The sequence below is a fragment of the Pteropus alecto genome, unplaced genomic scaffold, assembly GCF_000325575.1.
Source record: "Pteropus alecto unplaced genomic scaffold, ASM32557v1 scaffold71, whole genome shotgun sequence".
NCBI classification, from domain to species: Eukaryota; Metazoa; Chordata; class Mammalia; order Chiroptera; family Pteropodidae; genus Pteropus; species Pteropus alecto.
The window spans coordinates 17,702,164-17,715,527 of NW_006433024.1; the positions used below are offsets into that span (position 1 = coordinate 17,702,164).

Genomic DNA, 13,364 nt, shown 5'->3' on the forward strand with positions numbered 1-13,364 from the left:
GGAAATTCTGCCCTAAGAATCCAGTGCTGAGGAGTCACATCCCCTTGCCCTCTATACTGGTCTCACCTACTGGCCAAGCAGTGTCCTGCCCCTCCTTGTGGGCCTTGGTAGGTTTACACAAAGCTCAAGGCCCAGGCCCACAGCCACTGCCGTCTGACAGAATGGGGCTTTGCCGGCCAGTTCCTAGAAGCTCAGAGCTGGAAAGGACACGTCAACCCATGCAGGTCAAAGATGAGGAGACAGAGGCTCAGGTGGGAAGGGGTTGGGAGAGTAGCTTGTTCATGTCTACATGGCTCAGTTAGCACCCTGGGCAGACAGGCTGGCCTCAGAGGTTAGAGCACGGACTCTAGAGCCAGGCCCCAGGGTGCGGCTCCCACAGCCACGACTCTCCAGCTGTGTGCTTCAGACAGCTCACTCAGCCGCCTGGTGCCTCAGTGTTCCTCCCTAAAAAATGGGAGATGAAGATGCTGTAGGACAGGTGTCCTCATAGTTGTGAGATTCAAGAGGCCGACGTGTAAAGCACTCAGCTGGCTATGTGGGTTTCTGCCAGTGTCATTATTCCAAGTTCTGGTCTGGACTTGTGAACAGCAGAGGACTCTGCCCCTGGAGAAGTCCTCCAAGTGGGCAGACCCTCCCCAGAGCACCTGAGTGGCACTGGGGGAAGGGCATGGGACTGGTGTGGAGACAGGGGTGTGAGCCCCACTCCAAGCCACACTCTCTTGTCTGTGACTCTTGTGGAGTTAGATAATGTAACCGATTAGTAAGAGGCTTGTGAGGAGCATCTGACAAGAACTTTCACTCGCACAAGGTCTGACATCGCAAGCATGAGGGTCACTCTGACCCTCAGTTTCTTCTTCTGCAAATAGGTCCAAGCGGCAGGCATTCAGTATGAGGATGATGCCTCTAGCCCAGCTCTCCTGACTCCGTCCGGGTCCTGGGGGCCGAGACGTCAGGTTCACGCTCATCCCTGGCTTTCTGTGTGTCCTGGGGGAAGCTGAGAGGGACGTTTTGCCTTTGTCATTTTCAGCTCCCTCTCCAAGGCAGCAAGAAAAGAGAGTGGAGGTGAGTGGGCCTGGAAGCAGCTTCAGGAGGATGTTTCTGAGGGGTCACTACCGGTGCTGATGCCACCGGGGTGGCGGGCCAGCCCGCACGCATCACGCACGATGCCCATGTGAGCCCAGGCACTCGCAAGCTGCTAGGGCTTCAATGACAGCATTATGCAAACTGTAGCTGGCAACTGGGGCCGAGAGCTTTCAGCAAAGATATTTATCTTCCTGGCAGACAAATAAATTTTATGTTTTGGGTTTTTTTTTTTTTTTTTTTTTTTTTTAGATTTTCTCCCCTGGCTTTATTAAAATAGACAGTTAGTCCACTCAGCCTCACAAAAATAAACATTTCTGTTATGCAACTTCCTGGAGGCCAGACTGGGAGGGGGCAGTGCTCGCCCCTCCTGCCCTTGCCCTGCTCCCCAGGCCTCATCCCATGACCTGTGGACCCTTACAGCATCCTCTGGCATCCAGCCTGGGATTGGGACCACCCCACACAGCCATAGCAGCTGGGCTGCACAGAGGGAGCTCCATGTTATCAAAATCGAGGGTTGGTGAGGACCAGCTCAAACGCCTAGTTTTAACTAGGGGGAAACTGAGGCCAGAGAGAGTGCAGAGAATGGATGCTAATTGGTCAGAGAGTGTGGCCTCTCAGCTCCTGGGTCTTTGACCTAGGAAAAGCGGTAGGGGCAGAGGAATCCAGAGGCCTCACATAATCAAGGAGCCCTGCTCTGCTCATCCTGGGGGCAGAAGGACTAGCTCCTGAGGATGAGGGAGTGAGATTGCGGCCCCCCGAGAGGAGCCCCTCGGTGCTGAGCCAGTTCTAGTCTTATCCTGTGGGGAGGTGGCAGAACGTCCCGCCTGCCACAGTGAGAAGTAAGAATCCAGTTTCCCCACCTCCAGCCTCCCACTGAGACTGAGCGAGTCAGGGAGAGATGGGGAGACAGCACCGGGTGTGCAAAGACCACCAGACCAGGAGTTGGGAGATGTGCTCTTGGTCCAGCTCCAGCACAGACTGCCGTGACTTCAGATGACTCATTTCACGTCACAGTCTCGTCCGCAAATGGGAGCAGGCATGTCCCATCTGGAGTGTGGAGAGCAGGCAGGGTGGTGTCATGCTTCAGCCCGGTAGAGTATTCCTCCCATCTTAGTCATCGGGGGACCTCCCCTTAGGATTTGGATGGGAGGAGAGCGGGGAAGGTTGGGGGCATGTCTGGATCCAAGCAAATGGAAAGACTGAGAGATGGAGGAGTTCCAGCAAATTGGTGCTTCTGGTCCTCAAAGAGGAAAAAAAGCCTCCTAATCTCAATCTTGATTATTGTTCATCTTGCTTTAAATCCGGAGGCTGGGGCCCTAATTTAGACAATAAAGAATTCCTCCAAGGTTCTGGGCAGAACGACAAGTCAGGACCCTCTCAGGTTCTCAGTCCAAAGGTCCCAGACTTGGGGGCATCTGTTTCGGCCTCCTCCCAGCCTACATCATCTTTGGTGACAGAGAGCTACTGCCTCCAGGACAGCTGGACGATTTTTCCTTAGGTCCAGCCCATGTCTGCCTCCTGTAGGGTCTGGCTTGAAACCTCCAGGACCTTCCCCAAGACAGCCCTGTGGACATTTGGAGCTAGCTGCTCACCTCTCTGAATGTTTCATCTCCTGAATCAATCCCAGCTATAGTTCCCACTGCTGTTCCTCAGGTGGCCCTGAAGTTTATTGGGCCTGTATGAGACTGGCGGGTGCCAGGGATGGGCTGGGTGACGGTGCTGAGCTTGGGCAAAGCTAGCAGATTGCTCTCAGAGTAGACGACCCTGGGGCTGGGGCTGGCTAGAGAATCGGCATGGTGACCTGAGGCCTGGGTACTATCAGGACCCAGCTCTCTCTGCAGTGCCCTCCTCCTTGGTCCCCCTCGCACCCACCTCCGGCCACCCACCCGGAATGTCCCGTCTTTCCAGATGACCTCCAAGGTCCAGTCAAGCACCAGCTTCTCCAGGAAGCCCTCCCAGACTGCAACAACCATACAGATCCCTCTGTCTTCTGCTCAGCTGCTCTAATTCCGGAATGTCCAGCTCTTCCTATAGAATGTCAGTTCCCTGAGGGTTGGGACCTCGTGCCATTTGTCCATTTCCAGCCCAGGGCTTAGCCCAGGATGCGGCAGGTGGCAGACATGCAGTAAGAAGTCGCTGAAGAATAAATGGACAATGTCTAACAGACACTACTGAGCTCCCACTCTGTCCAGCTACTTTTGTGCACCTACTGTGTGCCAGCGTCCTACAGCGGACATGCAGAAAATGTTGTTGAGCAAGTGAATGAACCAATTCATCCTGGTAGACAATGAGAACAGTGGATAGGACATATGAAAAAGAGGCACTCAGTGACTAATGCCTCCATTAAAGTCTGACGGCTGAAGCAGTGAGAGAAAGGGTCACCGAAGGAGAGACAGTAGAGGGCCAGGACGGATACTGAAGGATGTCCCCATGCGGGGAGCAGCAGGGAAGGAGGGAGGGGCCGGGAGACAGAAGGAGAAGCAGAGAGGCAGGCTTCACGGAGGAGGCTTGGGAATTTCAATGTCCAGGAAGCCCAGTCCAGCATCTGCCAGGAAGCAGCTCCGCGCCCACCACACCACCACACTGGAGTAGAGGAAAGGGCACTGGGAGACCCTCAGCAGGCCTGCTTCAGGCCAGCGGCACCCAGCATTGGCATGAGGCTGAGCGGCAACAAGCCCCGCCTGGGTCCAGGCCACCCACCTGCGGGCCTGGCTCTCCCCTGTCCTCCCTGGGGCAGCTTCCATACGGACTCTGGTCCGCTCACGCCCCTCCCGTAGTGGGCTTTGGCTGTGGGGCCCAAGACAATGTAATTCTGACCTGCATCTTCCCAAAAGAACGTCTCGATGTGGAAATAAACCCTGGACTGACCAGAGGAATCAACTACCGTGCGTAAAACATGAGGTACGCACACCAGGGTGGCCACGATGGTTTCGCGCGCCCTTCAAACAATCCTAGGTAAATGCTATTCCCATCGGCCACTTCTGACGAAGTGGGAAGCATTGGGTTCAAGGTTATATTCTTAATCAGGAGCCAAAGAAGGCCCTTCGGTCTCTGCCTGGTCTGTCTGCTGGACAGTCCTGGCTGTTGGATTTCGAGAAAACCTTTCTTTATCCCCTTAACCTCTACCCTTTTGTTCAACCAACGGTATCACTCTAATCCAGTCTAATCTTTTTTTTTTTTGTCATAAAAGCCCTTAAGAAATTTCCAATGGTGACGTGATTTTTTTTTTTTTTTTATGACCGTGATTTAAAGAGAAGGAACTTCTAAAGCCATTTGGGGAGAGGGTGCTGGAAGCGTCTGTGTGTGTAGTCCTTCCTTGTGTACGGGTGTGTACCCGTGGGCCTGTGGTACAGTCAGCAGCTGTGAGCGGGTGTGGGGAACATATGTGGAGTTGCCTATGGAGTGTGCATGCTTGTGTGGTCAAGCGCAGGCACACAAATGGGATGTGAATGCCTGTGGGTGTGTGTGCTATTGTGTGTGGGTGAATGTGTGAGTGGTATTAGCCTGCAGATAAACATGGGTGGGTATGGACACGGGTGTGTGTGTGTAGTTGTACATAGGTCCTTGCATATGGAGTGTATGTCTAAGGGGTCTGAGTAATTTTATCCTCTATGGTTTCGATTACATCTATTTTTCCTCCAAACATCTGCTTGGCGGGGGACATGCCGCTCGCTCTGTTGTCGGGTGAGCTGGCCTCACACGCCCTGTGGCAGAGTGCACAGCGTCGATGTAATCTCCTTAAACAAAACAGGCCAGCATGAGGCCCTTTCATGCTATTTAAAGGGCACCGACTAAACCCACTGCTGTCCAAACAGACATGTGGACAGGGTGGAGGTTAAAGGGTAGCCATTGATCATGTCCCCAGCCCACCTCAGCCGCCACTGGGCTCTGTCCAGTCCTCAACTTGTTGTCCCTAGTTTAGCTCCAGGCCCAATAAATAAGGCTGCAGGGGCAGTAGTCACTGGGGTGACATTTTGGCAAGCATGCATGGAGTCCGTCTCTGTGCCCTGGTGACACAGGCAATGTCCCTGCCTCAAGGAGCTGCTGCCGATCTGCAGAGGGCGTAAGCGCAAGGGCCTGGGCCAGCCTCCCACCGGGTGAGCAGTGGCTCCCGTTCACCAACCCACACAACTCAAGCCCTAAAAATGCTTCTCAAAACAAGGGAAGTCCGAAAAACCGTCACCGACCACAGGAAGCTAAGGAGACACGAGGACCAAGCGTAACGTGACATCCTCGACGGGGTCCTGGAAGAGTGAAAGGACATTAGGGAAAAACTAGCGAATCTGAAGGAGGCGTGGAGTTTAGTTAACCGTAATATTTAAAAACAAATGAATAAAGATGGGCATAATATTTGAACAGACATTTCACCCGAGAAGATATGCAAGTGGTAAATGAGCATGGGGAACATGCTCCACGTATTCCCTGCCCCAGAAATGCAAACTAAAAGTCCAGTGAGATATCACCACACAACTACTGCAATGACAGTAAAAAACCTGACGGTACAAAGCGATGGCAGGGACAAGGAGCACCTGGAACTCTCAGACATCGCTGGTGGGAAAACGGCACGGCAGTGTCTCGTATCATTAAACACACACTGACCGCCTGACCCGGCCATCACAGTGCTAGGCATTTACCCTAAAGAAACTAAGACTTTATCAGGGAGGAAAAACACCACACCAGGACGCAAATGTTTATAACAGCTTTGCTCGTAACCTCCCCAAAGTGGAAATAACCTAAATGTCCTTTAACAGGGGAATGGCTAAGCAAGTCGTGCAGCTGTGCAGTGGGTCACCACGCAGAGAGAAACGTACCGACTGTCGGTACAAGCGAAGGCACGGATGACTCTCAAAGGCAGCCTTATGGTCTGTAAAAGAAGCCAGTCTCAAAATTTGCGTGATGTATAACTTCACTTGCTTATCGTATGACGTTCTGGGAAAGGCAACAGCATCAGGATGGAGAACAGATCACTGCTTGCCAGGGGCTGGGGGAGGGGCAGGGTGTGCCCACAAAGGGCTACACTGGTGTGTGTGGACTCATTCTGTATCCCAAAGGTGGTGGTGAGCCCATTGATCTGGACAGGAATGCGTTACAATTCATAAAACTGTACATCTCCCCAAATCTAATTTCGTAGCATGCAATTTAAAAAATAAAAAAGATGTAAACCATAGGGAAAATACAAAATTGTGTTTAAATATATTAAAGAAAAACTGATTAAGTGAAAAGTTTGTATGTCTTCACCCAGAAATCCCACTTCTAGGAATTTATCCTAAAGAAGTAATTATGGCTAGGCACAAAGAATTAACCAGAGAGAAAGTTCATCATGACATTATTATACAGAAAAACTGAAAACAACCAAAATATCAGGTAATAGGAGATTGGTTAAGTAAAGGATGATATTTCCATAAATGGAAGATCCATTCGATATTCTTTATTCTGCAGGCCGTTTCTTCCTTGGCATTGAACACACATTAGTATATATTTATTTGGTTTCCCCTTTGTTTATTGTCTCTCCCTTCCATAAACTAGGGAATGTATATGAATATATGTGTTTTATTTACCCCTTCTGTCTAATGCCTAGTATCGTGGCTGGCACGCAGTAGGTGTTCAATAAACATTTGATGAACAAATGCACAAAACTGATGTTACAGAAGAATAGCATTTTACTACCTAGAAAGATGCTCACGAAATATTAAGTAAATCTCATTTGGGAAAAAAAAAGAGGGAGGAGGGGTAAGTGGGTGGGTAGAGTATCCGTCCTTAGAAAATACTAGAAGTTTCTAGAGATAAGAATATGGGTATAGAGTCCTTTTTTTTTTTCTGGTGTGAATTAATTTTCTATTTGTCCTACCATGAACAGGAATCACTTTTATCATTTTGAAACGTTATTTGAAAGCCACTGTCAGAATCCCGAATGACGCCTCCTTTGGTTGGTGCTGGATGCTGCTGTGAGAATCTGGGAGGCGGGAGATGAGTGCAGTTGGAGTGCGGTGGGCATTGTCCACTGTCCTCACACACTGGGCGCCCCATGACCCTGAGCCTCCTGCATACTAGAGACTCCCAGAGCTCAGGCTCAAGTTCAGACCATCTAAAGGCTTTCTCTGCCTTCAGGCTCACGGCTCTCGAATCCAACAGGAAAGAGAGTCGAAAAGTCACACATCTGATCATATCATGACCCTCTCCGAAGAACCCTCACTAGGACCACCAGATAAAACACAGGCTGCTCCGTTAAATTAGAATTTCAGAAAAACAATGAATCATTTTTTTTGGTAAGTATGTCCCAAATATTGCATGGGAAATACTTATACTAAAAATGATTCATTGTTTATTTGAGCAGCCTGGTTTTGTTGTTTGTTTTTCGTTAGATCTGCCAACCTTACAAACAAGCCTTACGGTGGCATTCAGGATTCCCAGGCAGGACAGGTCCCCGCCTGCCTCTCACTTATATCCCCTCACCCCCAAACCTCCTCATTCCCAGCCCCACAGACCTGCTCCCACGCCCCATTGCGTTCACCAGTGGCTTCAGGCGTCCGCATTTCTGCCCGCGCCCTTCCTTCTAGCTGGTGTGTGTGTCCTCCCGCCCCTTATACATCTGGCGGATTAACTACGGCTATCACCTGTCTGTCATTCTCGTAACTTTTGTGGCTTCTTTTTCTCATTACATGCACTTATCTGTGTTCTATACGAAACTTCTTAAAAATCAAGACAAACCAAAAGAAGAAAACTGTAACTCTCTCTCTCTCTCTTTCTCACACACACACACACACGGAACACATTTTTGCAAACGTTTTTGTAAACGTAACACTGTCCTGTCCATCTCTCCATGCTGTTCGTTCTATACACACCGTTTTTGATGGCGGCGCGGTATTTCAGCACACGGACAAACTATTTTATTTAATCAGTCCTCTACTGTTGGGCACATGAGTTTCTGATTCTTTGAAATTATAACAGGCCTATGAATGAACATCCTTGTAAAATCCCTTAATACGTTCATGGCAATAACCTTGGAAAAAGCTCCAAGAACTAGAAATACAGAGTCCAATCACATATGCACCTTACAGCCTCTGATACACACGGCCAGGCTGTCCTCTAGAGACATGCCAGTCAGTTTCCTCTGCGACCAGCAGTGTGCCCGCCTGCTGCAGGGCCAGTACGGGCCATAGCGTTTTTAAAATCTTTGCCAGTGTAACGGGTGAAAGCAAAATCTTGTTTGAAGGTACATTTTTTAAATTAACGGTGAAGTTAAACTTTTTATTTGTTGTATTTCCTCTTTTGTGAATTGCTTCTACAGGGTTTCCAAGGCTCACTGTGAGGGCGATCCCTTCTCCCCACCACCCCCACTCCATCCCTGGACTGGGCTTAACCTCTTAAACATTGAATTCCCTGCGGTAAAGCACCGGTTTACTGGCCTGCTCCCCCTAGACTGTAAGCAGTTCAGAGCAGGGCTTCACTGATACATTGCTGGGTCTGGAGCCAGGACCTGGGCTCCTGCTGTTGGTAGCATTGCACACCCTGCTGAGGGTGACAAGGGCACCCATAGGAAAGGGATCCAGACCTCGGTCCCTCAGCACACACTGCTTGTGTTGAGTGGCTGCGGCATGGGGGTGGGGGAGTGGACCTTGAAGGATGAGAGCGCTCAAGGAAAGCAGCCACAGGGCAGGGCACAAAGGACCTGTGGGCAAAACTCTTGGTATTTTTGTTTCCTCGGTTCAATCAGTATTGCCTGAATCCCTGTTGGGGGGTGGGCGAGGTTATGGAGGAGGCTCGGCCAAGATTGAAAAGTCCCTGGGTCCTGGGATGCTCTGCTCACCACAGAGCAGGTTCCCTGGCTCCCGCAGGAGGGTCCTAGGCCCACACTTCCGGATGGCCAGGATCAAGACTGCAGTTTCTCATCCTGGCCACCAGGAGGCACTGCAGTCCCAATAAAGTTCTCGCCGAAGGTGGCGCCCCAGGGCCCCAGTCCCTGATTGAGGTTTCTAGAATTTGGTGAAAGACCAGCCCCTACCTGAGAGAGTATGCCAAACAAGTAGTTACGCAGTCCTACTGTGTGTCTGCTGCTGTCTTAGCACTACAAGGGACAGAGTTGGGTGAGGTGGGCCCTTGCCCTTGCACACGGAGCTCTTTCCTCCTCTAGTTCTGAGGATTTTCACATTCTCGACTCATTTCGATCCCTTCAAAATTCCCACATGGTGGCTCTCATGAGCATCTTCATTTTACAGATGGGAAAAGCGAGGCTCAGAGAAAAGGGACCCATCGAATGTCACCGGCAACGGAGTGGCAGGCCTGACCTGAGCTGCTTTTATTCCTTAGAGTTGCCTTCCTTTGTGGAGAGCCCAGGGAGTCCTGGCTCTCCAGCTGCTTGCAAATGAGCTGAGCAAACAACCCCCAAGATCCCCAGCGTTTTGCCCAGCTGGCTTTCTATGTGGCTGGCAGATTTGTCACTAACACCTCTGTGGGTTCTTCCAGAGGGAGGCATCAGCAGAGGCAGGGCTGGAGCCCCCTCCTCCATCCCTCCGTCCTCAGGCAGAAGCTGGCTCTGTTCTTCCCACATGGGGAGGGGGCGGGCAGTCTTTCTCTGGTCCGGAGGATGGAGGGGGCTTCCTGAAGCCAAGGAAGGAAAAGGAAGTAGCACTGCACTCTCCCTGAAAATCAGGAACTGTGCTTCGTGCTTTACCCGGCATTAGGACATCTATCGTGCCACCGCTGCCACGGTTACTGACTTTTACAACAACCATGGAAAATATCCCCATTTCACAGCCCCAGAAATGGAGGCCAGAGGGAGTAAATGACTTATCTAAGAGTATATACAGTAAGAGGCCGAGCTAGGGTTTGAACCCCAAGCCTGGGGCACTTCCTCTGGACCCTCCTGGGGCAGATGCTCTATGTGGGCCAGGAGAAAGGTTCAAGTAGAGAAGGGAAAAGATGGGGAGACAGTAAGAGGCCGAGCTAGGGTTTGAATCCCAAGCCTGGGGCACTTCCTCTGGACCCTTCTGGGGCAGATGCTCTGTGTGGGCCAGACGGTCAGGAGAAAGGTTCAAGGAGGGAGGGGAAAAGATGGGGAGTCACAGGAGGGTGGCTTCTCTCAGGTGTCTCTAAATCGGCCCCATCACACCCCACCTTCAGTGCTGGGCCTGATAAAACCACTCGGATAGAACTTGACTGAACACCCGGGACCTCGAATGTGGACCAATGCCTTTTCCCAGGGCTTGTTTTCAGGATATCCTTCATCCCTCAGCTTCCACCCCACTAATTCTTTCTCGTTACCTCTCCAACGCTGTCTTGGTTTACATTCATTTTCCTCTAAATACTGAAGTATTTAGAGGTAAAGAGGCATATGTCTGCAACTTTTTCTTCAGCAGTTCCAAAAGAAAGAATATGTGTAAGCTTATATCCGTATATATCAACCCAGATACAATATATACCTAGAGAGACAACACAGAAAAAGATTGATACTGCAAATATGGTAAGATGTTAATATTTGGGAATCCACATAAAGGGCATCTGGGAAGTCTTTGTACTTGTAACTTTTCTTAAAGTCTGAAATTATGTCAAATTTTTTAAAATTTTAAAAAGAAGTATGTAGATAAATGGGAAGAAACCACTCTATCCAGGAATCCCAGTTCTGAAGCTGGCATTTGTAATACTTTGAACAGAACCCAGACCGGAGTTTCCTTAGCAACCTCCTGCCTCCCCTTCACCATCCATGGCTCTGCAGATGGGCTCGCACACAGATGCCAACCGGGAACAAACCTCGCTTCCCCAGCCCCTTGGAAACCTTCACTTCCCCGGAAGGACCCCGGGTGACTCAGTGAGGGCACACAGTTCTGCAACCGCTCCGCTACGGCCTGTAGGAGGCAGTATTTTGTTAGACAAGGTCAAGTTACTGCTGGAACTAAAAGTAAAAAAAAAAAAGTACTTTATTTTTTGAGTTTATTATAATTTCAACTTTCCTACAGTTAGCCTAAATGAGTAAAGTTTCCTCGTATTAAAAATGGGCCGGGGATGGGGGGAGTTAAAAAGAAAACCCACTGACCATAGCTAAAACATGGGAGCCATCCAAACGTCCATCGGGGGTGAATGGATAAGCAAACCGTGGTATATACAATACGATGGAGTATTATTCAGCCGTCAAAAGAAGGAAATCCTGACACATGGATGAACCTCGAGGATACGCTGAGTGAAATAAGCCAGTCACAAAAAGACAAACGCCGTAGGACTCTGCTCATACGAGTACGTGGAATAGTCAGCTCCCGAGAGACGGAAAGTAGAATGGTCGTCGCCCTGGGCTGGAGGCGGGGAGTGTGTGGTTTAATGGGTACAGAGTTTCGGTTTTACTGTTTAATGGGTACAGAGTTTCAGTCTTACAAGACGAAAGAGTGATGGAGATGGATGGTGGTAAAGGTTGTGCAACATTATTATCTTATTAATATATTTAGTACTAGTGAACTGCATACTTAAAAACCATTAAGATGGTAAATTTTACATTATATGTATTTTACCACAATAAAAAAAAATGGAAAAAAAAAGAAAAGAAAAGAAAGCCCACTAGCCAGGGTCCCTTAGAGTCTTTGTCCTGCCTTCGGCCCCCACGGCCCACTCCATACGCATCTAGGTCCCCTCTACCCTCCAGCGTAAGCCCTTGAATTCTTCTCCTTGTCCTGTCCTTCACATTGTGTCTTGGTTTGCATCTGTTCATTCCTTGAGTCACTTGTTTGTTCATTCACCAAGCACCTCCCTTAGTCATGTCCTCATGGAGGGGACAGACAAGTAACAACATGGTCGAGTACAAGCCTGGCCTCCCAGGCACGGTGAGTCCACAAGGAGGAGCAGTTGGTTCCAGTGGAAAAGGTCAGAGGAGGCTTTAGCGACGGCATGCCCTTGAACCGAGTACTGAAAACTAAAGTGGTCTTGGCAAAGCATGTTCCATTTTTGGTAAAACAGGACACTCCCAACTCCCCAAACTGAGCTGGTCATAAATTACCAAGTAAGAAGCCTTAGGGGCCTCCCACCAGGGCTGATGACAACAATAAAAACAACAACATAATCCATTCTGTTTGAATGCTGCTGACCCATCCACTACCGCATTTGATCCTCCCCAGATGCCCAGGAGGTCAGCATCATTACCCAGCATCGTTACCCAGTTCACGGAGGAAGAAACTGAGGTCCAGAGAAGTTTTATAACTTGCTCCGGATCACAGAGCTAGGAGGAAGCAGGGCTGGGACAGACCCCTGATGGTCCAGCTCCAAGCCCAGTGTTGTGCCTGTCTCCTATCATGGCAGTGATGGTTTGTCTTTTTTACAGAGATGGACTCTTGGACGAGGCACAGGCAGGCTTTGTCTTGTGACAGAAGACATGATTGAGCCGTAGGAGTAACTTCCACCTCAGAGGATTAATCTAAGCCGAGCTTTAGAGTCAGCACGAGAGGCCCCATTTATGACTAACATGTGAACATCACCTACTGATGTTTACTAGGATGAGTGAGGATCATGACGTCGGTCTAAGGGACTCTGTTAGCTGCTGTCCTCGAAGAGACTAGAAGTGTCCCAGCTCCCACCTTCCAGGTCCAGCACAGGTCTCATCCCCAAGCTATGGGGATGGAGGAGGGGACAGACACCTTGCAGGGGAAGGGGAGCTGGCCCAGGTGGGGTCCACCACCAGAGAGGCAGAAGAAGCCTCCCATACTCTCCTGTCATCCCAACAATAAGCCCCAGAGCTCGGGGCCACTCTGGGCCACTCCCACCTCACAGGCAGGATACAGAGACCACAAGTGATCACACAGCCTGTCGGTGGGGAGGACTGTGTCTCCTGATTTCAAATCAGCCTTGGCTCCGTCTACCCATTGCTCCTCTCTGCCTCCACCAAACCATGTGGCCCTGCGAATGTCCTTGAACATCTCCCTCTTAATCCTCTGAGCCTCCCTTTCTCCTCTGTAACAGGAAGAAAACCCTCATCCCCAGCCACCACTGGGAGACATTGTTATAGCCTTTTCTGACCCAAGGCAGGCAAGATGGAGAAGCTTAAGTCCTGCCCTAGACAAAATGAAATGAATGAGAAGTCTTTGAAGTAGGTCAGGCTTGGGTTGGACTCCTTATTCTGTTAATTATTTGCTTCATTCATTCATTCAGCGACATTTCTGGAGCACCCACTATGTGCTGGGCAAAGTTCCAAGTAGTTGGAAAACAAAGACCAAGAAAGCATGGCCCCTTCCCTCAAGGTGAAGACCCACCGTCGTGATGGAGGCAGTGATTATGGTGCAGGCTGGTGGACAGAGCAGGGGCATGTA

General features: G+C 50.0%; 1 protein-coding gene across 1 annotated transcript in view; it reads right to left on the minus strand.

Moving 5' to 3' along the window:
* Positions 1 to 13,364, minus strand: part of ALX4 (ALX homeobox 4) — a 39,702-nt gene that overhangs the window by 10,122 nt on the left and 16,216 nt on the right. The window lies entirely within an intron of this gene.